Here is a 26,507-nt window from a genome sequence, read left to right on the forward strand (position 1 = left end):
GCTCAACTTTTGAGGTGGAAAGAATTTGGCCAAGAAAGCATTGACCAACTTTTCCCAAGAGTTCAGGCTTTCTTTAGGTTGTGAGTCCAACCATATCACAACTCTGTCTCTTACAGCAAAGGGGAAAAGCATAAGTCTGTAGACCTTAGGATTAACCCCATTAGTCTTAACAGTGTCACAAATTTGCAAGAATTCAGCTAAGAACTGATGAGGATCTTCCAATGGAAGTCCATGAAACTTGCAATTCTATTGCATTAGAGAAACTAATTGAGGCTTAAGCTCAAAGTTGTTTGCTCCAATTGCAGGAATTGAGATGCTTCTTTCGTAGAAGTCAGAAGATGGTGCAGTAAAGTCACCAAGCATCTTCCTTGCATCTCCACCATTGTTGTTATTTTTGGCTGCCATCTCTACTTCTTTTTTGAAAATTTTTGTAAGGCCCTCTCCAGAGTTTTGTGCTTTAGCTTCTCTTAGCTTCCTCTTCAGAGTCCTTTCAGGTTCAGGATCAGCTTTAACAAGAATGTTCTTATCCTTGTTCTTGCTCATATGAAAAAGAAGATAATAGAAAAGAAGAGGAATCCTCTATGTCACAGTATAGAGATTCCTTTATGTGAGTAGAAGATTGGAGAATAGAAGAATGAGGTAGAGAGAGAATAAAGATAATTCGAACACAGAGAGAGGGAGAGGGTTCGAATTTTAAGAAAAAGAGAAGTGTTAGTAATTAAATAAAATAAATAGAAAGAGATGAGAGAGAGAGTTATTCGAATTTTAATTAAGACAAAAGAAAAATATTTTTATTTTTTTATTTTAATTATAACTTAGAATTCAAAATTTAAGAAAAGAAATAAAATAAAATTAGAATTTAAAACAATTAGTTAATTAAAAAGAATTTTGAAAAAGTGGTGAGGGCTTTTCGAAAATTAGAGAGAGAGAGAAAAGTAAGAATTAGTAAACTTTTAAAATCAAATAAAAAAATCAAGTAGTTAATTGAAAAAAGATTTGAAAATCAATTTTGAAAAGATAAGAAGTTAGAAAAGGATTTTGAAATTAAATTTTCAAAAAGATATGATTGAAATTCATTTTGAAAAAGATTTGAAAAGGAAATTAAAAAGATTTTATTTTTGAAATTAAAGTTGATTACTTGACTAACAAGAAACTAAAAGATATGATTCTAGAATTTAATGATTGATCCTTTCTTAATAGGCAAGCAACAACTTGAAATTTTTTTTACTCAAAACATTAATTGTTAGTAATAATTTCGAAAATATGAAATAAAAATAAGAAAAAGGATTTTGGAAATTAATTTTGGAGGATTTTCGAAAAACATGAAGGAAAAATGAAAAAGATTTGATTTTGAAAAAGATTTGAAAAGATAGGATTTTTAAATTGAAATTTTGCCTTGACTAACAAGAAACAACTAAATTTTAAAAATTTTTGATAAGTCAACCCAAAATTTCGAAATTTATGAGTGAAATAAGGGAAAGATATTATTTTTGAATTTTTTGAATTAGTGAGGAAAGAGAAAAACAACAAAAAGACAGAAGACATAAAAATTTAAGATCAAAACAAATAATGCATGCAAGAACACTTTGAATGTCAAGATGAACACCAAGAACACTTTGAAGATCATGATGAACATCAAGAACATATTTTTGAAAATTTTTAAGAAAAGAAAGACATGCAAGACACCAAACTTAAAAATTTTTAATGTTTAGACACTAATAATTTGAAAATACATATGAAAAACAAGAAAAGACACAAAACAAGAAAAATTAAAGATCAAACAAGGAAAATCATCAAGAACAACTTGAAGATCAATGAAGAACAGATAATGAATTTTCGAAAATTTTAAGAAAATTAAAAAGATGCAATTGACACCAAACTTAAAATCTGACACAAGACTCAAACAAGAAACACAAAATTTTTTTGGTTTTATGATTTTATTAAATTTTTTTATATTTTTCGAAAATTATTTTGGAAAAAGAAAATAAAGAAATTCAAAATTTTTAATAAGAATTCCAAGATTCGTGCAATGTTAGTTTAAAGCTTCGGTCCAATAGAATTAGACATGGCCAAATGGCCAGCTAAGCTTTAGCAGAACAATTACAGACATGTCCTTTCTACAATGAAAAGTGAAAACCTCGGTCCAAAAGATTAGACATGGCTTAACAGCTAGCCAGGCTTCAACATATCTCATGAAACTCTAGAATTCGTTCTTAAAAACTCTGAAAAATATTTTTTTTGAATTTTTTTAAAAAACTAAAATTTTTATGTTTTTTTTTTTTTGTGAAAATAAAAATAAAAAGCTTAAACATAAAATAAAATTACCCAATCTAAGCAACAAGATGAACCGTCAGTTGTCCAAACTCAAACAATCCCCGGCAACGGCGCCAAAAACTTGGTGGATGAAATTGTGATTCACACTTTTCACAACTCCGCACAACTAACCAGCAAGTGCACTGGGTCGTCCAAGTAATAAACCTTACGTGAGTAAGGGTCGATCCCACGAAGATTGTCGGCTTGAAGCAAGCTATGGTCATCTTGTAAATCTCAGTCAGGCGGATTCAAATGGTTATGAGGTTTTGACAATTAAAAGATAAATAAAACCTAAAATAAAATAGAGATACTTATGTAATTCATTGGTTGGAATTTTAGATAAGCGTTTGGAGATGCTTTGTTGCTTCTGAACCTCTGCTTTCCTATTGTATTTTTCCAATCATGCGTGCTCCCTTCCATGGCAAGTTGTATGATCCTCTCGGATGAAAAATACCAGGTACGATCTCTGCACGGCTAGTCAACTGTCGGATTTCTCGTCTCGGATGAAAAATACCAAGTACAGCTACCGCACGGCTAATCATCTGTCAGTTCCCGCTAGCGTCGGAATAGGACCCTTGTCCTTTTGCACATTGTCACTGCGCCCAACATTCGCAAGTTTGAAGCTCGTCACAGTCATCCCTTCCCAGATCCTACTCGGAATACCACAGACAAGGTTTAGACTTTCTGGATCTCAGGAATGGCTGCCAATTGGTTCTAGCCTATACCACGAAGATACTAATATCACGGACTCGGTCCGTGTATTAGATACCCAAGAGATACGCACTCAAGCTGTTGCCCAATGACTACGTTGAGCTCAGATAGAACGGAAGTGGTTGTCAGGCACGCGTTCATAGAATTGAGAATAATGATGAGTGTCACAGATCATATCATTCTCCAGATTGAAGTACGAGTGAGTATCTTAGAAATAGAATCAAGCGTGATTGAATAGAGAACAATAGTAATTGCATTAATTCATGAAGAACAGTATAGCTCCCCACCTTAATCTACGGGGTATAGAAACTCCACCGTAGGAAATACATAAGTGAAAAAGGTCTAGGCATGGCCGTGAGGCCAGCCTCTCCAAAGAGGTTTTCAGATGTAAAAAGTTACATAAGATGATCAAAAGATCAAAGATGATCAAAAGATATAAAATAAATCTCTAAAAGTAGTTTTTATACTAGATTAGTAACCTAGGTTCACAGAAAATGAGTGCAGATAGTGCAAAAATCCACTTCCGGAGCCCACTTGGTGTGTGCTTGGGCTGAGCATTGAAGCTTTCACGTGCATAGGCTATTCTTGGAGTTAAATGCCAGCTTGGATGCCAGTTTGGGCGTTTAACTCCAGTTTTGGTGCCAGTTCTGGCGTTTTACGCTAGAAAGTTTTAGGCTGCCTTTGAACACCCGTTTGGGCCATCAAATCTCGGGCAAAGTATAGACTATTATATATTTCTAGAAAGCCCAGAATGTCTACTTTCCAACTCAATTCATAGCGCGCCAATTGGGCTTCTGTAGCTCTAAAAAATCCATTTCGAGTGCAAGAGAATCAGAATCCAACAGCATCTGCAATCCTTTTTCAGCCTCTGAATCGGATTTTTGCTCAGGTCCCTCAATTTCAGCCAGAAAATACCTGAAATCATAAAAAAATACACAAACTCATAGTAAAGTCCAGAAATGTGATTTTTGAATAAAAACTAATAAAAATATTATAAAAAGTAACTAAAACATACTAAAAACTATGTAAAAACAATGCCAAAAAGGGTATAAATTATCCGCTCATCATATCCCTATTACTCTTTTACACTTGATTGCTTTGAATTCATATTTGGATCTTCTCATTTTTTATTTTTATTAATGCATTGAATTATTTTTATGTTTATCTTTATTTCTTGTTTGATCGTCGTTATTTATTATTAGTGTTAATTTTAATCTAAATAATTTATCATAATTATCATGTCTTTTATTTACTTCTATTATGTGTTTATGAAAATGGCATTCATGTTAATGGATTAGATCTTCCAACTTGGCTTGGGAGTTGATTAATTGGGGTCCCTTGAGTTGTGATACTCAAGTATTGATCTGTAATTGGGAATTGCTGGCTAACTCATTTCTCACTAACTCTAGTCCTTCCCCATGAAGTGACTAGGACTTGTGAGCTGGAGTTAGTGATACCCACTTGACTTTCCTTCAATTGCTAGAGGATAACTAAGTGGAAGCAATGAACATTTACTATTATACTTGGGGAAGACAACAAGAATAGAAACTCCAATTCTCTTCCCTGACCAAGGCCTTTTAATTTTAAATACATATCACGTCTTGTTATTTATTCATTGCTTTAATTCCTAGCTATTTACTTTTCCGCTCTAAATTTCAAGAAAATATTCAGAAAAATTCTAGCCAATAATTTGCATCTTGTGTCAACTCTTTGGGAAATGACCCGGGATTCTACTTCCGGTTATTTATTATTAATTGTTACATATTCTAAATTGATAGTGGAAATTTCGTCAGTTAAAGCTGTACTTGCAACGCTATTTTTATCAAAAATTCTTAACCGGCATTTTTCCACCCATCAGGATGCTCTAGACACATGACCGAAAGGTCCAATTTCTTCATCAAGCTTGATAAATTCGATGGAGGCTTTGTGACTTTCGGTAACAATGGTAAAAAAATTGTGGCCTTAGGTAAGTTGGTAAGAATTTCTCAACTTTCATTGATAATGTATTTTGAGTTGATGGGTTAAAACATAATCTTCTAGGAATTAGCCAATTATATGATTTATGTTATTTAGTTATTTTCAAGAAATTGGAATGCTTGGTGTTGTATGAAAAAAAAAAATAAATATATCGGTGAAATATTGTTTGAAGCTAAAAGATGCAATAATGTGTATGGACTAACTTTAGAGGAAATAAAAGAATAAAATGTGGCCTATTTTACTTCCATGAAATCTTAAAATTGGTTATGGCACAAGAAATTGCGACATGAAAGCATGTTTCAAATTTCTAAGCGTGTGAAAAAGAATTTGGTTAGAGGTCTTCCTAAAATAAAATTTGACAAAGACATCGCTTGTGATGAATGTCAATTGGGTGAACAAACTAAAAATTCTTTCAAATCCAAGGATGACATCTCAACCAAAAGACCATTGAAAATGCTACATATTGATCTTTTTGGTCCTACAAGGACTCAAAGTCTTGGTGGTAAGCACTATGGCTTAGTGGTGTTGGATGACTATACTAAGTTTGGATGGATTCTTTTCTTGACTCTTAAAAATAATGCTTTCATTGCTTCTTCAACTCTATGCAAAAAGATTCAAAATGAAAAATATTTGAAAATTGTTTCCACGAGAAGTGATCATGGAAAAGAATTTTGAAAATCAAGACTTTGAATCATTTTGTGATGAATTTGGAATTTCACATAATTTTTTATATCCTAGAACACCTCAACAAAATAGAGTTGTTGAAAGGACAAATCGAAGCCTTCAAGAAATGGCTAGGGTTATGCTTTGTGAAAATGAAATTTCTAAATTCCTTTGGGTTTAACCTGTGAACACAGCTTGTTACATTTTGAATCAAACTATCATTAGAAAATTTTTTAAAGAAAATGCCATATGAGCTTTGGAAAGGAGTACCACCCAATCTTAAGTACTTTCATATTGTTGAATGCAAATGTTTTATGTTAAAGTCTAAAGATAATCTTGAATGCAAATGTTTTGATGATTATTGCTTGAAATTGAATGAGATTGTGCTTTATTTTTGTTGAAATTTTGATGATTAATAAGCTTTATGATTCGGTTAACAAGAAAAGCCCATGACCGAGTTGTTATTGATGAATTTGGAGCTGATCTCAAGTATGATTTAATGAAAATTTTGATAAAGATTTGGTGGTTGCAAGGTTCAAGTGAACTCTGTGAAAACTTGGTAACCGAAAAGCTCGAAAACGGATTTAAAATCAAGTATACATTTTGAAAGATCACAAGAAAAGATTTTAGTTTTGAGAAGGAGTGTTTGTCACTAACACAAATTATTTTCGAGTGTGAAAATATAATTTGATAAAAGATTGGGGTTAAAAATAGTAATTATATAAATTTTGCTGGTATTTTGAGTAATAAGTAAGAGTTCAGGGGTGAAATGGATATTTTATAAAAGTTCAAGGTTTTTGTTGGAAATATGAAGTTAAATTAGTGATTTTATAAAATGTTGGATTAAAAAATAAAATATTTAAAAGCTTGATATTTGAAACAGAATTTCTAAAATTTAAGAATAAAGCCTTACAAAATGGTTTTTTATATTAAAATAAAAATATTGGATATTACTAATCTTTAATCAATATTATTACTTATACTAATTTAACTAATATATTTTTATTATTATATTCTATTAAAGTTATTTATATTAAATAAGAAAGAAAGATAAAACAATAAGATTTTCCAAAAGCGTTGGAAAGACAAAGTTAAGAATCTTATGATTTTCTTATCATAACACATTTAGAAAAAGGCGAGGGAAGAGTGCGAAGATAATTTATATTGTTGAAATGTAAGAAAGTAAAAGAGAATAATAAAAAAGAAAAGAAGAAGAAAGAAAAGAAAAGAAAGAAAAAGATTAAAAGGATCTCTGCCACAGTAGAGTAGAGAGAGAAGACTAAAAGAATCTAAAGAACTTCTGGCATAGGAAAGAAAGGGACAGAAAAGAGAAGAATATATTAACTAAAGGGATGTCTATCACACGAGAGCAGATCTCTGTCACAGGAGAGTAGAGACCAAAGATAAAAATACTCTAAAATACTGTCTACCACATGAGAGCAGATGAAACATGATTGCTGTTTGGGCCTTAGTGCCAAATGTTTAAAGGCGGAAATACCCATGAATTAATAATCATTGATTATGAGGATAACCCACGAATTGATAATCATTGATTACGGGAATAACTCAGAAACTGTTGTGTGTTGATCTTGGGGATGCCCACGAACTGAGGATCACTGTTTTTCCCTTGTGTGTATATTATGGCACCGAACTTTACGTCGATTGTCGGTAGTCCCGAACTAATGTTACTCTTAATCATAGACATGTATGCACGAATGACACAACGGAAAATCATATCTGAGACTAGTTCTTACGTAATGTCGAGTTGCAAGGTGTAAACTGACACATGAGCTCATGACCTAAATAGGACAAACATGCATTATACATGTTTATGCATATTTCTCTGTGATGTGTTTTCTATGTATATGGATGGGTTCTTTGTATGTAATTTATGATTGTTTGACTTTTGTGTTCCTTATTTGTTAAGTTGAATGTATTTTGTTGCTTGTTGCTGATGGCTAATAATCGTAAAATGAATTTAACTTCTAACCCCGATCCTATTAAGAACTTCCCAGTTCTTACCCCCTCTTTCCAACCCTTTCAGCTACAAGTGTGAAGGCTTATTGCGAAGCTGCAGAAGCAAAGAAGAATTTGTTTACGAGTTCAGTTGTTATTAGAATTAATTTTTTCCTCGCCTTGTTAGTTAAAGCTTTTATTCCAGAGGCGTATGAAAGAAACAGAAAAGCATATTGGAATAATTGTAAGTTAAGCAGTTAATACAAGAATGGAAAAGCATAGCAAAGCATAATCATATTATACATGAAACGCCCGCAGGTTTAATTCATTACAAAACCAAATTTCATACTTAAATACTTATTATAATACGAACATACTTCATTTTAGGCCCCAACTCACAAGAGCCACCCTAGTCTGGGATCCGATCTACTTATTAAATAAATACAAAAGAGCTAGCCCTCTAAAAAGACTATCAAGAGCGCGGGCAAAGGCTAATATTATTAAGACTATTACCATTACTACTACTGTTACTGTTGCTGATGCTGGATATCTGAAAACTGCTGACACAATATGCTCAAGTGAGGGAATCATTCTAACGTGCCCGTGATGTTGCTACTGCTTCATCCTCTGTGGAGTCCTCCTCCCCAATCTCAAAAGAACTAGAGTAAAAATCAGCCATCATCTAATCAATCCACGACTCTGAGCTATACTCTATTGAAGGTGTGAAACCAGAGCTTTTGGAAACCCCCTGGCCCATCAAATCCTGGCTCGGTTGCATGGAATGGTGGTGGAGTGTCGAGCATAAGTATATCAGGAACCATTTGATCCTCTTCGGGGTTGAACCATGGTAGATACTCAGGTATGTCAACGATCAGGGACTCCGATATTGGCTCTGCCATGTTTAGAGGATAAGGCAAAAAAGGATACTGGCCTCTGCCGGGGTGAAGCTCGGATAACAGTGTATCATAGGGCATGTCAGGGCCAAACTCTTGGCTGAGCAGAGGGTGAGAGAAAGGATGATCGAAAAGATAGTAGTTGGCGTGTAAGCAGACTACCCCAAAACACTGCGCTCCCCGTTGCAGGGGCCATGTAGCTACCGTATACTGGGTACTCAAAGAAGATCACGCTGGTCCCCATCTGTGGACATGAGAAAAAGGGAGTGAGAACCTAAGGTTCCCAGTAGGGTAATATACAAAAAACCTAAGGGGGTCAGCAGCCTAAGTTTAATCATTTATAAGGTTACAACAGTAATCAATAACAAAAACAAATGCAATCACAAGTATATAATAGTATAACAGTCACATATACAAGTAAGCAGACACAAAAAAAGAAATGTAGCAACTAAGCATGACGCATGTTTGGTCTTACACAAGTCATGAGCTCATGCATCGGTTGGCTACCTGCAACCCGACATTACCCAGCCCAAGTCCGGATATGGCTACTTAATGAGAAGATCTTTTGTGTGGTTTAGAATTCACAAATGAATTCTCGTTGCAAGTATAGTTTCCAAACCAACAATAATCCTTTCATATAAAAATTTGTTTGTCACAAGTACAAACCCCTAAAATCTATAAACCGAAGTATTTAAACCTCGGGTCATTCTCCTTTGGAATTGCAATAAAGTGTCTTGTTATTGGTTATGAGTTATATTTGGGGTTTTTGAGATTTTAGACAAGAAATGTAAATGGAATTGAAAGTAAACTAATAACTATGAAAGGCTCTTGGCAAGGTTATGAGAATTGGAAGTCCTATCCTCATTATCCTCCTCAATTGTGATGAAAATTGTCCATTGCTACCACTTAGTTAACCTCTATAGTGGAGGAAAGTCAAGTGGATGAATCAACTTGATTCCACAAGTCCTAGCCAACTCCCAAAGGAAAGACTAGCTTTAGTGGTATCTGGTGCACGAAATTGTGATCTCAGGCAACGGCGCCAGAAACTCTGTACACACGTCTTAATAAATCGTTTTTCATTCACAACTTCGATACAACTAACCAGCAAGTGCACTGGGTCGTCCAAGTAATAAACCTTACGTGAGTAAGGGTCGATCCCACGGAGATTGTCGGCTTGAAGCAAGCTATGGTCACCTTGTAAATCTCAGTCAGGCGGATATCAAATAGTTATGGAGTTTTCGAATATTAATAATAAATAAAAAATAAAGATAGGAATACTTATGTATATCATTGGTGAGAATTTCAGATAAAGGTATAGAGATGCTTTCGTTCCTCTGAACCTCTGCTTTCCTGCTGTCTTCATCCAATCAGTCTTACTCCTTTCCATGGTTGGCTTTATGTAAGGACATCACCGTTATCAATGGCTACTTTTTATCCTCTCTGGAAAATGGTCCGATGCGCTGTCACTGCATGGCTAATCGTCTGAAGGCATCACCCTTGCCAATGGCTGCATCCTATCCTCTTGTGAAAATGGTCCAAATGCTCTGTCACAGCACGGCTAATCATCTGAGGTTCTCGATCATACTGGAATAGGATTCACCCTCCTTTTGCGTCTGTCACTACGCCCAGCACTCGCGAGTTTGAAGTTCATCACAGTCATTCAATCCCAGAGTCCTACTCGGAATACCACAGACAAGGTTTAGACTTTCCGGACTGGTGCACGAAATTGTGATGTCCAGGCTCGAACAATCCCTGGTAATGGCTCCAAAGCTTGGTGCTTTGATCTTAATTCATAATTGTCACAACTTCGATACAACTAACCAGCAAGTGCACTGGGTCGTCCAAGTAATAAACCTTACGTGAGTAAGGGTCGATCCCACGGAGATTGTCGGCTTGAAGCAAGCTATGGTCACCTTGTAAATCTCAGTCAGGCGGATATCAAATAGTTATGGAGTTTTCGAATATTAATAATAAATAAAAAATAAAGATAGGAATACTTATGTATATCATTGGTGAGAATTTCAGATAAAGGTATAGAGATGCTTTCGTTCCTCTGAACCTCTGCTTTCCTGCTGTCTTCATCCAATCAGTCTTACTCCTTTCCATGGTTGGCTTTATGTAAGGACATCACCGTTATCAATGGCTACTTTTTATCCTCTCTGGAAAATGGTCCGATGCGCTGTCACTGCATGGCTAATCGTCTGAAGGCATCACCCTTGCCAATGGCTGCATCCTATCCTCTTGTGAAAATGGTCCAAATGCTCTGTCACAGCACGGCTAATCATCTGAGGTTCTCGATCATACTGGAATAGGATTCACCCTCCTTTTGCGTCTGTCACTACGCCCAGCACTCGCGAGTTTGAAGTTCATCACAGTCATTCAATCCCAGAGTCCTACTCGGAATACCACAGACAAGGTTTAGACTTTCCGGACTGGTGCACGAAATTGTGATGTCCAGGCTCGAACAATCCCTGGTAATGGCTCCAAAGCTTGGTGCTTTGATCTTAATTCATAATTGTCACAACTTCGATACAACTAACCAACAAGTGCATTGGGTCGTCCAAGTAATACCTTACGTGAGTAAGGGTCGAATCCCACGGAGATTGTTGGTATGAAGCAAGCTATGGTCACCTTGTAAATCTCAGTCAGGCGGATATAAAGTGATAATGTTGTTTTCGAATATTATATAATAAAATAGGGATAGAGATACTTATGTAAATCATTGGTAGGAATTTCAGATAAGCGAATGGAGATGCTTTTCGTTCCTCTGAACCTCTGCTTTCCTGCTATCTTCATCCAATCAGTCTTACTCCTTTCCATGGCTGGCTTTATGCAAGGGCATCACCGTTGTCAGTGGCTACATCCCCTCCTCTCAGTGAATAATATGCTCACGCACCCTATCACGGCACGGCTATTCATCTGTCGGTTCCCGATCATGCTGGAATAGGATTCACCCTCCTTTTGCGTCTGTCACTAACGCCCAGCACTCGCGAGTTTGAAGCTCGTCACAGTCATTCAATCATTGAATCCTACTCAGAATACCACAGACAAGGTTTAGACCTTCCGGATTCTCTTGAATGCCGCCATCATTCTAGCTTACGCCACGAAGATTCTGGTTAGGAGATCTAAGAGATACTCATTCTAGCTTAATTCATGTAGAACAGAAGTGTTTGTCAGGCACGCGTTCATAAGGGAGAAGGATGATGAGCGTCACACATAATCATCACCTTCATCACGTTCTTGGGTGCGAATGGATATCTTGGAAGTGAAATAAGAAGAGTTGAATAGAAAACAGTAGTACTTTGCATTAATCTTTGAGGAACAGCAGAGCTCCACACCTTAATCTATGGAGTGTAGAAACTCTACCGTTGAAAATACATAAGTGAAAGGTCCAGGCATGGCCGAGATGGCCAGCCCCCTAAAACGTGATCAAAGGATCATAAGGTAATCCAAAGATGAACAATGGAATAAAACTGAGACCAAAGATTCCTAATACAATAGTAAGAGGTCCTATTTATAATAAACTAGTCACTAGGGTTTACATGAGTAAGTAATTGATGCATAAATCCACTTCCGGGGCCCACTTGGTGTGTGTTTGGGCTGAGCTTAAGTGTTGCACGTGCAGAGGCCATTTGTGGAGTTGAACGCCAGTTTCTGTGCCAGTTTGGGCGTTCAACTCTGGTTTTGGATCCTTTTCTGGCGCTGGACGCCAGATTTGGGCAGAAGACTGGCGTTGAACGCCAGTTTATGTCGTCAATTCTTGGCCAAAGTATGGACTATTATATATTGCTGGAAAGCCCTGGATGTCTACTTTCCAACGCAATTGGAAGCGCGCCATTTCGAGTTCTGTAGCTCCAGAAATTCCACTTTGAGTGCAGTGAGGTCAGAATCCAACAGCATCAGCAGTCCTTTTTCAACCTCTGAATCTGATTTCTGCTCAAGTCCCTCAATTTCAGCCAGAAAATACCTGAAATCACAGAAAAACACACAAACTCATAGTAAAGTCCAGAAATGTAAATTTAACATAAAAACTAATGAAAACATCCCTAAAAATAACTAGATTCTACTAAAAACATACTAAAAACAATGCCAAAAAGCGTATAAATTATCCGCTCATCACAACACCAAACTTAAATTGTTGCTTGTCCCCAAGCAACTGAAAATCAAATAGGATAAAAAGAAGAGAATATACTACAAATTCCAAACTATCAATGAAACAGAGCTTCAATCATATGAGCGGGACTTATAGCTTTTTGCCTCTTGAATAGTTTTGGCATCTCACTTTATCCATTGAGGTTCAGAATGATTGGCATCTATAGGAACTTCAGATTTCAAATAGTGTTATTGACTCTCCTAGTTCAGTATGATGATTCTTGAACACAGCTTCTTTATGAGTCTTGGCCGTGGCCCTAAGCACTTTGTTTTCCAGTATTACCACCGGATACATAAATGCCATAGACACATAATTGGGTGAACCTTTTCAGATTGTGACTCAGCTTTGCTAAAGTCCCCAATTAGAGGTGTCCAGGGTTCTTAAGCACACTCTTTTTTTTGCTTTGGACCTTGACTTTAACCGCTCAGTCTCAAGTTTTCACTTGACACCTACACGCCACAAGCACATGGTTAGGGACAGCTTGGTTTAGCCGCTTAGACCAGGATTTTATTCCTTTAGGCCCTCCTATCCACTGATGCTCAAAGCCTTGAGATCCTTTTTATTTGCCCTTGCCTTTTGGTTTTAAGGGTTATTGGCTTTTTCTGCTTGCTTTTTCTTTTTCTTTCTATTTTTTTTTCGCCTATTTTTTTCTCTTTCTTTTTTTTTTTTTTTCTGCAAGCTTTGTTTTTTTTGCTGCTTTTTCTTGCTTCAAGAATCATTTTTATGATTTTTCAGATTATCAAATAACATGTCTCCTAGTCATCATTCTTTCAAGAGCCAACATATTTAACATTCTTAAACAACAACTTTAAAAGACATATGCACTGTTCAAGCATACATTCAGAAAACAAGAAGCATTGTCACCACATCAATATAATTAAGCTAAGTTCAAGGATAAATTCGAAACTCATGTACTTCTTGTTCTTTTGAATTAAAACATTTTTCTTTTAAGAGAGGTGATGGATTCATAGGACATTCATATCTTTAAGACAAAGTTACTAACTACTAATGATCATGTAATGGGGACACAAACATAGATAAGCACATAGAAAACGAAAAACAGAAGTAAGAAGAACAAGGAATGAATCCACCTTAGTGATGGTGGCGTTTCCTTCTTGAGGAACCAATGATGTCCTTGAGCTCTTCTATGTCTCTTCCTTGTCTTTGTTGCTCCTCCCTCATTGCCTTTTGATCTTCTCTTATTTCATGCAGCATGATGGAGTGCTCTTGATGTTCCACCCTTAGTTGTCCCATATTGGAACTCAATTCTCCTAGGGAGGTGTTGATTTGCTCCCAATAATTTTGTGGAGGAAAGTGCATTTGAGGCATCTCAGGGATCTCATGGAAATGAGCTTCTTGCGCCTCTTGAGCTCCATGACTGGGCTCTCTTGCTTGCTCCATCTTTTTCTTAGTGATGGGCTTGTCCTCTTTGATGAGGATATCTCCCTCTATGTCAATCCCAGCTGAATTGCATAGGTGGCAAATGAGGTGAGGGAAGGCTAACCTTGCCATAGTGGAGGACTTGTCAGCCACCTTGTAGAGTTCTTGAGGTATAATCTCATGAACTTCCACCTCTTCTCCAATCATGATGCTATGGATCATGATGGCCCGGTCTATAGTAACCTCAGACCGGTTGCTAGTGGGAATGATTGAGCATTGAATAAACTCCAACCATCCTCTAGCTATAGGCTTGAGGTCCAATCTTCTTAGTTGAACCGGCTTGCCTTTGGAGTCAATCTTCCATTGAGCTCCTTCTACACATATGTCCATAAGGACTTGGTCCAACCTTTGATCAAAGTTGACTCTCCTTGTGTAGGGGCGTGCGTTCTCTTCCATGTATGGCAAGTTGAACGCCAACCTCACATTCTCCGGACTAAAATCTAAGTATTTCCCCCGAACCATTGTAACATAGTTCTTTGGATCCGGGTTCTTACTTTGATCATGGTTCTTGGTGATCCATGCATTGGCATAGAACTCTTGAACCATTAGGATGCCGACTTGTTGGATGGGATTTGTTAGAACTTCCCAACCTCTTCTTTGAATTTCATGTCGGATCTCCGGATACTCATTTCTTTTGAGTTTAAAAGGGACCTCAGGGATCACCTTCTTCTTGGCCACAACATCATAGAAGTGGTCTTGATGGGCTTTGGAGATGAACCTTTCCATCTCCCATGACTCGGATGTGGAAGCTTTTGTCTTCCCCTTCCCTCTTCTAGAGGATTCTCCGGTCTTAGATGCCATCAATGGTAATGGAAAAACAAAAAAGCTATGCTTTTACCACACCAAACTTAGAATATTGCTCGCCCTCGAGCAATAAACAAAAGAATAGAAGAAGAAGAAGAAGAAATATGGAGAGGGAGATGGAGATGTAGTTTCGGCCAAGAGGAGTGTAGAGGGATGTGTTGTGTGAATTTGATGAAGAATGGAGGTCTTTATATAGGGAAGGAAGGGGGGTTAAGGTTCGGCCATATGGGTGGGTTTGGGTGGGAAATTGGTTTTGAATTTTGAAGGTAGGTGGAGTTTATGAGGTAGGTTTATGGGGAAGAGGAGATGGATGTGAGTGGTGAAGGTTTAGTGGGGAAGAGAGATTGAGGTGATTGGTGAGGGGTTTTTAGGGAAGAGTGTTTGTGGGGTTGTGTGAAAGAGAGTGGTGAGAAGAAGTGAGTGGAGGTAGGTGGGGATCCTGTGGGGTCCACAGATCCTGAGTGGATCCTGTGGGGTCCACAGATCCTAAGGTGTCAAGGCATTTACATCCCTGCACCATTAGGCATGTAAAAATGCCTTTGTACCCAACTCTGGGCGTTCAGCGCCAGGTTGGTGGCCATTTTGGGCGTTCAACGCCCATCTGTGTGCCATTTCTGGCGTTGAACGCCAGAACCATGCCTGTTCTGGCGTTCAGCGCCCAAAAGCTGCCCATTTTGGGCGTTCAGCGCCAGAACCATGCTCTGTTCTGGCGCTGAACGCCAGACAGATGCTCCTCCAGGGTGTAATTTTTCTTCTGCTGTTTTTTTGATTCCGTTTTCAATTTTTCTATTTATTTTGTGACTTTACATGATCATGAACCTAAGAAAACATGAAAAACAATAAAAATAAGAATTAGATAAACATTGGGTTGCCTCCCAACAAGCGCTTCTTTAATGTCAATAGCTTGACAGTGGGCTCTCATGGAGCCTCACAGATGTGCAGAGCTTTGTTGAGACTCTCCAACACCAAACTTAGAGTTTGGATATGGGAGTTCAACACCAAACTTAGAGTTTGGTTGTGGCCTCCCAACACCAAACTTAGAGTTTGACTGTGGGGGCTCTGGTTGACTCTGCTTTGAGAGAAGCTTTTGCCGCTTCCTCTCCATGGTTGCAGAGGGAGATCCTTGAGTTTTGAATACAAGGGAGTTCTCATTCCATTGAAGGACTATTTCACCTCTGTCAACATCAATCACAGCTCTTGCTGTGGCCAGGAAAGGTCTTCCTAGGATGATGGATTCATCCTCTTTCTTTCCAGTATCCAGGACTATGAAATCAGTAGGTATGTAAAGGCCCTCAACCTTTACTAATACATCTTCTACTTGTCCATAAGCCTGTTTTCTTGAGCTGTCTGCCATCTCCAGTGAGATTTTAGCAGCTTGCACCCCATAGATTCCCAGTTTCTCTATTACAGAGAGGGGCATGAGGTTTATTCCTGAACCAAGGTCACACAGAGCCTTAAAGATCATGGTGCCTATGGTGCAGGGTATTATGAACTTTCCAGGATCCTGTCTCTTCTGAGGTAATGTCAGTTGATCCAGATCACTTAGTTCATTGATGAACAAGGGAGGTTCAACTTCCCAAGTATCAATGCCAAATAATTTGGCATTGAGATTCATGATTGCACCAAGAAACTTGGCAGTTTGCTCTTCAGTGACATCCTCATTCTCTTCAGAAGAGGAATACTCATCAGAGCTCATGAAGGGCATAAGGAGGTTCAATGGAATCTCTATGGTCTCTAGATGAGCCTCAGAGTCCTTTGGTTCCTCAGAGGGAAGCTCCTTATTGATCACTGGACGTCCCAGGAGGTCTTCCTCCTTGGGATTCACGTCCTCTCCTCTCCTCACAGGTTCGGCCATGGCGCTTATGTCAATGGCCTTGCACTCTCCTTTTGGGTTCTCTTCTGTATTGCTTGGGAGAGTACTAGGAGGGATTTCAGTGATCCTTTTACTCAGCTGGCCCACTTGTGCCTCCAAATTTCTAATGGAAGACCTTGTTTCATTCATGAAACTTACAGTGGCCTTAGATAGATCAGAGACTAGATTTGCTAAATTAGAAGCATTTTGTTCAGAGTTCTCTGTCTGTTGCTGAGTTGATGATGGAAAAGGTTTGCTATTGCTAAACCTGTTTCTTCCACCATTATTAAAGCCTTGTTGGGGCTTTTGATCCTTCCATGAGAAATTTGGATGATTTCTCCATGATGAGTTATAGGTGTTTCCATAAGGTTCACCTAAATGATTCACCTCTGCTATTGCAGGGTTCTCAGGATCATAGGCTTCTTCTTCATAAGAAGCCTCTTGAGTACTGTTGGATGCAGCTTGCATTCCATTCAGACTCTGAGAAATCATATTGACTTGCTGAGTCAATATTTTATTCTGAGCCAATATGGCATTCAGAGTATCAACTTCAAGAACTCCCTTCTTCATAGGCGTCCCATTACTCACAGGATTCCTTTCAGAAGTGTACATGAACTGGTTATTAGCAACCATGTCAATGAGTTCTTGAGCTTCTGCAGGCGTTTTCTTTAGGTGAATGGATCCACCTGCAGAAGTGTCCAGTGACATCCTTGATAGCTCAGATAAACCATCATAGAATATATCCAGGATGGTCCATTCTGAAAGCATGTCAGAAGGACACTTTTTGGTCAACTGTTTGTATCTTTCCCAAGCTTCATAGAGGGATTCACCTTCTTTTTGTCTGAAGGTTTGAACATCAGCTCTAAGCTTGCTCAGCATTTGAGGAGGAAAGTACTTGGCTAAGAAAGCCGTGACCAGCTTATCCCAAGAGTTCAGGCTGTCTTTGGGTTGAGAATCCAACCATAATCTAGCTCTGTCTCTTACAGCAAAAGGGAAAAGTATGAGCCTGTAGACTTCAGGATCTACTCCATTAGTCTTAACAGTATCACATATCTGCAAGAATTCAGTTAAGAACTGAAAAGGATCTTCAGATGGAAGTCCATGAAACTTGCAGTTCTGCTGCATCAGAAAAACTAATTGAGGTTTCAGCTCAAAGTTGTTTGCTCCAATGGCAGGAATGGAGATGCTTCTTCCATGTAAATTGGAATTAGGTGCAGTGAAGTCACCAAGCATCTTCCTTACATTATTATTATTTTCGGCTGCCATCTCCTCTTCCTGTTTGAAAATTTCTGAAAGGTTATCTCTGGATTGTTGTATTTTAGCTTCTCTTAATTTTCTCTTCAGAGTCCTTTCCGGTTCTGGATCTGCTTCCACAAGAATGTTCTTATCCTTGCTCCTGCTCATATGACAAAGAAGAAGGCACAGAAAAATAATAATAATAGAGATCCTTTATACCATAATATAGGGATCCCTTTGTGAGTGGAAGAAAAGAGGGGGAGACAAAGAATGTGATGTAAAGGAAGAAACACAACTGTACGGATGGAAGAGATGTGAGATGAGATGTTAGGATATGAATGAATAAATAGAATAGGATGGGGGAGGAATAATTTTCGAAAATTATTTTGAAAAAGAGTTAGTGATTTTTGAAAAATGGTTTTTTTAAAAAAATCTTGGAAATTTTCGAAAAATTTTTTTTAAAATTTAAAAATAAAAATAATTAGTTAATAAAAAAAGAAATTTTTGAAAAAGAGGGAAGATATTTTCGAAAATTAGAGAGAGAGAGAGTTAGTTAGGTAGTTTTGAAAAAGTTAAGAAACAAACAAAAAGTTAGTTAGTTAGTTGAAACAAATTTTGAAAAGATAGGAAGTTAGGAGGTTAGGAAAGATATTTTGAAAAGATATTTTTGAAAAAGATAAGTTGAGAAGATATTTTTTGAAAAGATATGATAGAAATTAGTTTTTGAAAAAGATTTGATTTTTAAAATCTCAATTAATGACTTGATTCATAAGAAATCACAAGATATGATTCTAGAACTTAAAGTTTGAATCTTTCTTAACAAGCAAGTAACAAACTTCAAATTTTTGAATCAAAACATTAATTGATTATGTTATTTTCGAAAATTTGGTATAAAAATAAGAAAAAGATTTTTGAAAAATATTTTTGGAATTTTCGAAAATAACTAAGAATTTTGAAAAAGATTTGATTTTTGAAAAAGATTTTGAAAAAGATAAGATTTTCAAATTGAAAATTTGATTTGACTCATAAGAAACAATTTGATTTTTAAAAATTTTTGAAAAAGTCAACTCAATTTTCGAATTTGATGAGAGAAAAAGGGAAAGATATTTTTTTTTATTTTTGAATTTTTATGATGCAAGAGAAAAACAAGAAAAATGATGCAATACATGAAATTTTTAGATCAAAACAATGAATGCATGCATGAATGATATGAGTGTCAAGATGAACATCAAGAACACTTTAAATGTCAAGATGAACATCAAGAACATATTTTTGAAAAATTTTTAATGCAAATAAAACATGCAAGACACCAAACTTAGAATTCTTTAATGCTTAGACACTAAGAATTCAAGAATGCATATGATAAACATGGAAAGACACAAAACAAAAAATCATCAAGATCAAACAAGAAGACTTACCAAGAACAACTTGAAGATCATGAAGAACACTATGAATGCATGATATTTTCGAAAAAATGCAAGATGCACATGCAAGTGACACCAAACTTATGATATGACTCAAGACTCAAACAAGAAACACAAAAATATTTTTGATTTTTATGATTTTCTAATTTTTTTTTTTTTTTGAATTTTCGAAAATTAATTGAAAAAGAAAAATAAGGATTCCAAAATTTTTAATATGAATTCCAGGAATCTTGCCATGTTAGTCTAAAGCTTCAGTCCAGGAATTAGACATGGCTCACTAGCCAGCCAAGCTTTCAATGAAAGCTCCAGTCCAAAACACTAGACATGGCCAATGGCCAGCCAAGCTTCAGCAGGTGATCATGGATCAGCAGCAGGTGGATGAGCAACAACTAAGTTGCTCTTGATAACAAATTGCAAGCCTCAGTCCAAATGAATTTAGACATGACTTTACAGCCAGCCAGGCTTCACATGCTTCATGAAACACTATAATTCATTCTTAAAAATTTTGAATAAATTTTTGAAAACATTTTTATTTTTTTTTTTTTCGAAAACATATGAGAGATTTTTGAAAATATTTTTGAAAGATTTTTTTGAAAACAAAACGAAAAGAAAATTACCTAATCTGAGCAACAAGATGAGCCGTCAGTTGTCCAAACTCGAACAATCCCCGGCAACGGCGCCAAAAACTTGGTGCACGAAATTGTGATGTCCAGGCTCGAACAATCCCTGGTAATGGCTCCAAAGCTTGGTGCTTTGATCTTAATTCATAATTGTCACAACTTCGATACAACTAACCAGCAAGTGCACTGGGTCGTCCAAGTAATACCTTACGTGAGTAAGGGTCGAATCCCACGGAGATTGTTGGTATGAAGCAAGCTATGGTCACCTTGTAAATCTCAGTCAGGCGGATATAAAGTGATAATGTTGTTTTCGAATATTATATAATAAAATAGGGATAGAGATACTTATGTAAATCATTGGTAGGAATTTCAGATAAGCGAATGGAGATGCTTTTCGTTCCTCTGAACCTCTGCTTTCCTGCTATCTTCATCCAATCAGTCTTACTCCTTTCCATGGCTGGCTTTATGCAAGGGCATCACCGTTGTCAGTGGCTACATCCCCTCCTCTCAGTGAATAATATGCTCACGCACCCTGTCACGGCACGGCTATTCATCTGTCGGTTCCCGATCATGCTGGAATAGGATTCACCCTCCTTTTGCGTCTGTCACTAACGCCCAGCACTCGCGAGTTTGAAGCTCGTCACAGTCATTCAATCATTGAATCCTACTCAGAATACCACAGACAAGGTTTAGACCTTCCGGATTCTCTTGAATGCCGCCATCATTCTAGCTTACGCCACGAAGATTCTGGTTAGGAGATCTAAGAGATACTCATTCTAGCTTAATTCATGTAGAACAGAAGTGTTTGTCAGGCACGCGTTCATAAGGGAGAAGGATGATGAGCGTCACACATAATCATCACCTTCATCACGTTCTTGGGTGCGAATGGATATCTTGGAAGTGAAATAAGAAGAGTTAAATAGAAAACAGTAGTACTTTGCATTAATCTTTGAGGAACAGCAGAGCTCCACACCTTAATCTATGGAGTCTAGAAACTCTACCGTTGAAAATACATAAGTGAAAGGTCCAGGCATGGCCGAGATGGCCAGCCCCCTAAAACGTGATCAAAGGATCATAAGGTAATCCAAAGATGAACAATGGAATAAAACTGAGACCAAAGATTCGGAATACAATAGTAAGAGGTCCTATTTATAATAAACTAGTCACTAGGGTTTACATGAGTAAGTAATTGATGCATAAATCCACTTCCGGGGCCCACTTGGTGTGTGTTTGGGCTGAGCTTAAGTGTTGCACGTGCAGAGGCCATTTGTGGAGTTGAACGCCAGTTTCTGTGCCAGTTTGGGCGTTCAACTCTGGTTTTGGATCCTTTTCTGGCGCTGGACGCCAGATTTGGGCAGAAGACTGGCGTTGAACGCCAGTTTATGTCGTCAATTCTTGGCCAAAGTATGGACTATTATATATTGCTGGAAAGCCCTGGATGTCTACTTTCCAACGCAATTGGAAGCGCGCCATTTCGAGTTCTGTAGCTCCAGAAATTCCACTTTGAGTGCAGTGAGGTCAGAATCCAACAGCATCAGCAGTCCTTTTTCAACCTCTGAATCTGATTTCTGCTCAAGTCCCTCAATTTCAGCCAGAAAATACCTGAAATCACAGAAAAACACACAAACTCATAGTAAAGTCCAGAAATGTAAATTTAACATAAAAACTAATGAAAACATCCCTAAAAGTAACTAGATTCTACTAAAAACATACTAAAATAATGCCAAAAAGCGTATAAATTATCCGCTCATCACGGACTCTCATGAATGCTGCCATCAATCTAGCTTATACCACGAAGATTCTGATTAAGAGATCCAAGAGATACTCATTCAATCTAAGGTGGAACGGAAGTGGTTATCAGGCACGCGTTCGTGGGGGAATGATGATGATTGTCACGTTCATCACATTCAGGTTGAAGTGCGAATGAATATCTTAGAAGCGGAATAAGTTGAATTGAATAGAAAAACAGTAGTACTTTGCATTAATCTTTGAAGAACAGCAGAGCTCCACACCTTAATCTATGGAGTGTAGAAACTCTACCGTTAAAAATACATAAGTGAAAGGTCCAGGCATGGCCGAGAGGCCAGCCCCCATGATCTAAGAACTAGGCGTCCAAAGATGATCCAAAGATTTCTAATACAATAGTAAAAAGTCCTATTTATAATAAACTAGTTACTAGGGTTTACAGAAGTAAGTAATTGATGCATAAATCCACTTCCGGGGCCCACTTGGTGTGTGCTTGGGCTGAGCTTGAATGTTCCACGTGCAGAGGCTCTTTCTGGAGTTGAACGCCAGGTTATAACGTATTTCTGGCGTTCAACTCTGGTTTGTGACTTGTTTCTGCCGTTTAACTCCAGACAGCAGCGTAGAACTGGCGTTCAACGCCCTTTTACGTCGTCTAAACTCGTTCAAAGTATAAACTATTATACATTGCTGAAAAGCCCTGGATGTCTAATTTCCAACGCAATTGGAAGCGCGCCATTTTGAGTTCTGTAGCTCCAGAAAATCCACTTTGAGTGCAGGGAGGTCAGAATCCAACAGCATCAGCAGTCCTTCTTCAACCTCTGAATCTGATTTTTGCTCAAGTCCCTCAATTTCAGCCAGAAAATACCTGAAATCACAGAAAAACACACAAACTCATAGTAAAGTCCAGAAATGTGAATTCAACATAAAAACTAATAAAAACATCCCTAAAAGTAACTAGATTCTACTAAAAACATACTAAAACAATGCCAAAAAGCGTATAAATTATCCGCTCATCATAACACCAAACCTAAATTGTTGCTTGCCCCCAAGAAACTGAAAATCAAATAGGATAAAAAGAAGAGAATATACTATAAATTCCAAACTATCAATGAAACATAGCTCCAATTAAATGAGCGGGACTTGTAGCTTTTTGCCTCTTGAATAGTTTTGCCATCTCACTTTATCCATTGAGGTTCAGAATGATTGGCATCTATAGGAACTCAGAGTTCAGATAGTGTTATTGATTCTCCTAGTTCAGTATGATAATTCTTGAACACAGCTATTTTATGAGTCTTGGCCGTAGCCCTAAGCACTTTGTTTTCCAGTATTACCACCGGATACATAAATGCCACAGACACATAATTGGGTGAACCTTTTCAGATTGTGACTCAGCTTTGCTAAAGTCCCCAATTAGAGGTGTCCAAGGTTCTTAAGCACACTGCTTTTTTTGCTTTGGACCTTGACTTTAACCGCTCAGTCTCAAGTTTTCACTTGACACCTTCACGCCACAAGCACATGGTTAGGGACAGTTTGGTTTAGCCACTTAGACCAGGATTTTATTCCTTTAGGCCCTCCTATCCACTGATGCTCAAAGCCTTGGGATCCTTTTTATTTGCCCTTGCCTTTTGTTTTTAAGGGTTATTGGCTTTTTGCTCTTGCCTCTTGGTTTTAAGAGCTTTTGGCTTTTTCTGCTTGTTTTTTCTTTTTCTTTCTATTTTTTTTTGTCTATTTTTTTTTCTGCAAGCTATGTTCTTTGCTGATTTTTCTTGCTTCAAGAATCATTTTTTATGATTTTTTAGATTATCAAATAACATGTCTCCTTGTCATCATTCTTTCAAGAGCCAATATAATTAAACTAAGTTCAAGGATAAATTCAAAATTCATGTACTTCTTGTTCTTTTGAATTAAAACAGTTTTCATTTAAGAGGGGTGATGGATTCATAGGACATTCATAACTTTAAGACAAAGTTACTAAATACTAATGATCATGTAATAAGACACAAACTTAGATAAGCACTTAACATAGAAAACGAAAAACAGAGAAAGTAAGAACAAGGAATGAGTCCACCTTAGTGATGGTGGCGTTTCCTTCTTGAGGAACCAATGATGTCCTTGAGTTCTTCTATGTCTCTTCCTTGTCTTTTTTGCTCCTCCCTCATTGCTTTTTGATCTTCTCTAATTTCATGAAGGATGATGGAGTGCTCTTGATGTTCCACCCTTAATTGTCCCATGTTGGAACTTAATTCTCCTAGGGAGGTGTTGATTTGCTCCCAATAGTTTTGTGGAGGAAAATGCATTTGAGGCATCTCCGGGATCTCATGGTGATGAGCTTCATGCGTCTCTTGAGATTCATGAATGGGCTCTCTTGCTTGCTCCATCCTTTTCTTAGTGATGGGCTTCTCTTCCTCAATGGGAATGTGTGAAAGAGGGGTGAGAAGAAGTGAGTGGAGGTAGGTGGGGATCCTGTGGGGTCCACAGATCCTGAGGTGTTCAAGGAATTACAACCTTGCACCAAATTAGGCATGCAAAATGCCCTTGCACACAACTCTGGGTGTTCAGCGCCAGATTGGTGCTTGTTCTGGGCGTTGAACGCCCATTTGTTGCCCATTTCAGAACCATGCTTGTTCTGGGCGTTTAGCGCCAGCTCTTCTCCAGGGTGCAATTCTGGCGTTCAAACGCCCAGATGCTGCCCATTTTGGGCGTTCAGCGCCAGAACCATGCTCTGTTCTGGCGTTGAACGCCAGCCAGATGCTTCTTACTGGCGTTTAAACGCCAGTAAGGTCTTCCTCCAGGGTGTGATTTTTCTTCTGCTATTTTTTTATTCCGTTTTTAATTTTTATATTTATTTTGTGGCTTCACATGATCATGAACCTAATAAAACATGAAAAACAATAAAAATTTAAATTAGATAAAAATTGGGTTGCCTCCCAACAAGCGCTTCTTTAATGTCAATAGCTTCACAGTGGGCTCTCATGGAGCCTCACAGATGTTCAGAGCATTGTTGAGACTCCCCAACACCAAACTTAGAGTTTGGATATGGGAGTTCAACACCAAACTTAGAGTTTGGTTGTGGCCTCCCAACACCAAACTTAGAGTTTGACTGTGGGGGCTCTGATTGACTCTGTTTTGAGAGAAGCTTTTTATACTTCCTCTCCATGTTTACAAAAGGGTAACCTTGAGTTGTAAACACAAGGGAGTCCTCATTCAATTGGAGGACTAATTCACCTCTATCAACATCAATCACAGCTCTTGCTGTGGCTAGGAAGGGTCTTCCAATGATGATGAATTCATCCTCATTTTTCCCAGTATCTAAGACTATGAAATCAGCAGGGATGTAAAGGCCTTCAACCTTTACTAACACGTCCTCTACTTGTCCATAGGCCTGTTTTCTTGAATTGTCTGCCATCTCTAATGAGATTTTAGTAGCTTGCACCCCAAAGATTCCCAGTTTCTCTATTACAGAGAGGGGCATGAGGTTTATCCCTGAACCAAGGTCACACAGAGCCTTTTCAAAGATCATGTTGCCTATGGTACAAGGTATTACAAACTTTCCAGGATCCTGTTTCTTCTGAGGCAATGTCAGTTGATCTAGATCACTTAGTTCATTGGTGAACAAGGGAGGTTCATCTTCCCAAGTTTCAATACCAAATAATTTGGCATTCAGCTTCATGATTGCACCAAGGTACTTGGTAACTTGCTCTTCAGTAACATCCTCATTTTCTTCAGAAGAGGAATACTCATCAGAGCTCATGAAGGGCATAAGGAGGTTTAATGGAATCTCTATGATCTCTAGATGAGTCTCAGATTCCTTTGGTTCCTCAAAGGGAAACTCCTTATTGATCACTGGACGTCCCAGGAGGTCTTCCTCCTTGGGATTCACGTCCTCTCCTTCCTTCACAGGTTCGGCCATGGTAATTAATTCAATGACCTTGCACTCTCCTTTTGGATTTTCTTTTGTATTGCTTGGGAGAATACTAGGAGAGATTTCAGTGATCCTTTTACTCAGCTGGCCCACTTGTGCCTCCAAATTTCTAATGGATGACCTTATTTCGTTCATGAAACTCACAGTGGCCTTAGATAGATCAGAGACTAAGTTTGCTAAATTAGAGGTATTTTGTTCAGAGTTCTCTGTCTGTTGCTGAGTGGATGATGGAAAAGGTTTACTATTGTTAAACCTATTCCTTCCACCATTATTAAAGCCTTGTTGAGGCTTTTGTTGATCCTTCCATGAGAAGTTTGGATGATTTCTCCATGATGAATTATATGTGTTTCCATAAGGTTCACCCATATAATTTACCTCTGCTATTGTAGGGTTTTCAGGATCATAAGCTTCTTCTTCAGAAGATGCCTCTTGAGTACTGTTGGATGCAGCTTGCATTCCATTCAGACTCTGAGAAATCATATTGACTTGCTGAGTCAATATTTTGTTCTGAGCCGATATGGCATTCAGAGTATCAATTTCAAGAACTCCCTTCTTCATAGGCGTCCCATTACTCACAGGATTCCTCTCAGAAGTGTACATGAACTGGTTATTAGCAACCATGTCAATGAGCTCTTGAGCTTCTGCAAGTGTTTTCTTTAGGTGAATGGATCCACCTGCGCTCCGATTTGGCAAAACTGGTGGCACCTTAAATTCCTTTTTATTTCTAATTTTTACTTTTATAATAACTTCCATCTCTTCTGAACTTATATATATATATATGTTGAACTTCTATGTTT

At 37.7% G+C, this 26,507-nt stretch overlaps 1 non-coding gene across 1 annotated transcript; it reads left to right on the plus strand.

Annotated features, from left to right (window-relative positions):
- Window positions 1–17,524: 17,524 nt before the first annotated feature.
- Window positions 17,525–17,632, plus strand: LOC112731245 (small nucleolar RNA R71). The gene has a single exon (XR_003167033.1). It is a non-coding gene; the product is annotated as a small nucleolar RNA R71 (small nucleolar RNA).
- The last annotated feature ends 8,875 nt before the right edge of the window (window positions 17,633–26,507 follow it).

This window comes from Arachis hypogaea, chromosome 12 (assembly GCF_003086295.3).
Source record: "Arachis hypogaea cultivar Tifrunner chromosome 12, arahy.Tifrunner.gnm2.J5K5, whole genome shotgun sequence".
NCBI classification, from domain to species: domain Eukaryota; kingdom Viridiplantae; phylum Streptophyta; class Magnoliopsida; order Fabales; family Fabaceae; genus Arachis; species Arachis hypogaea.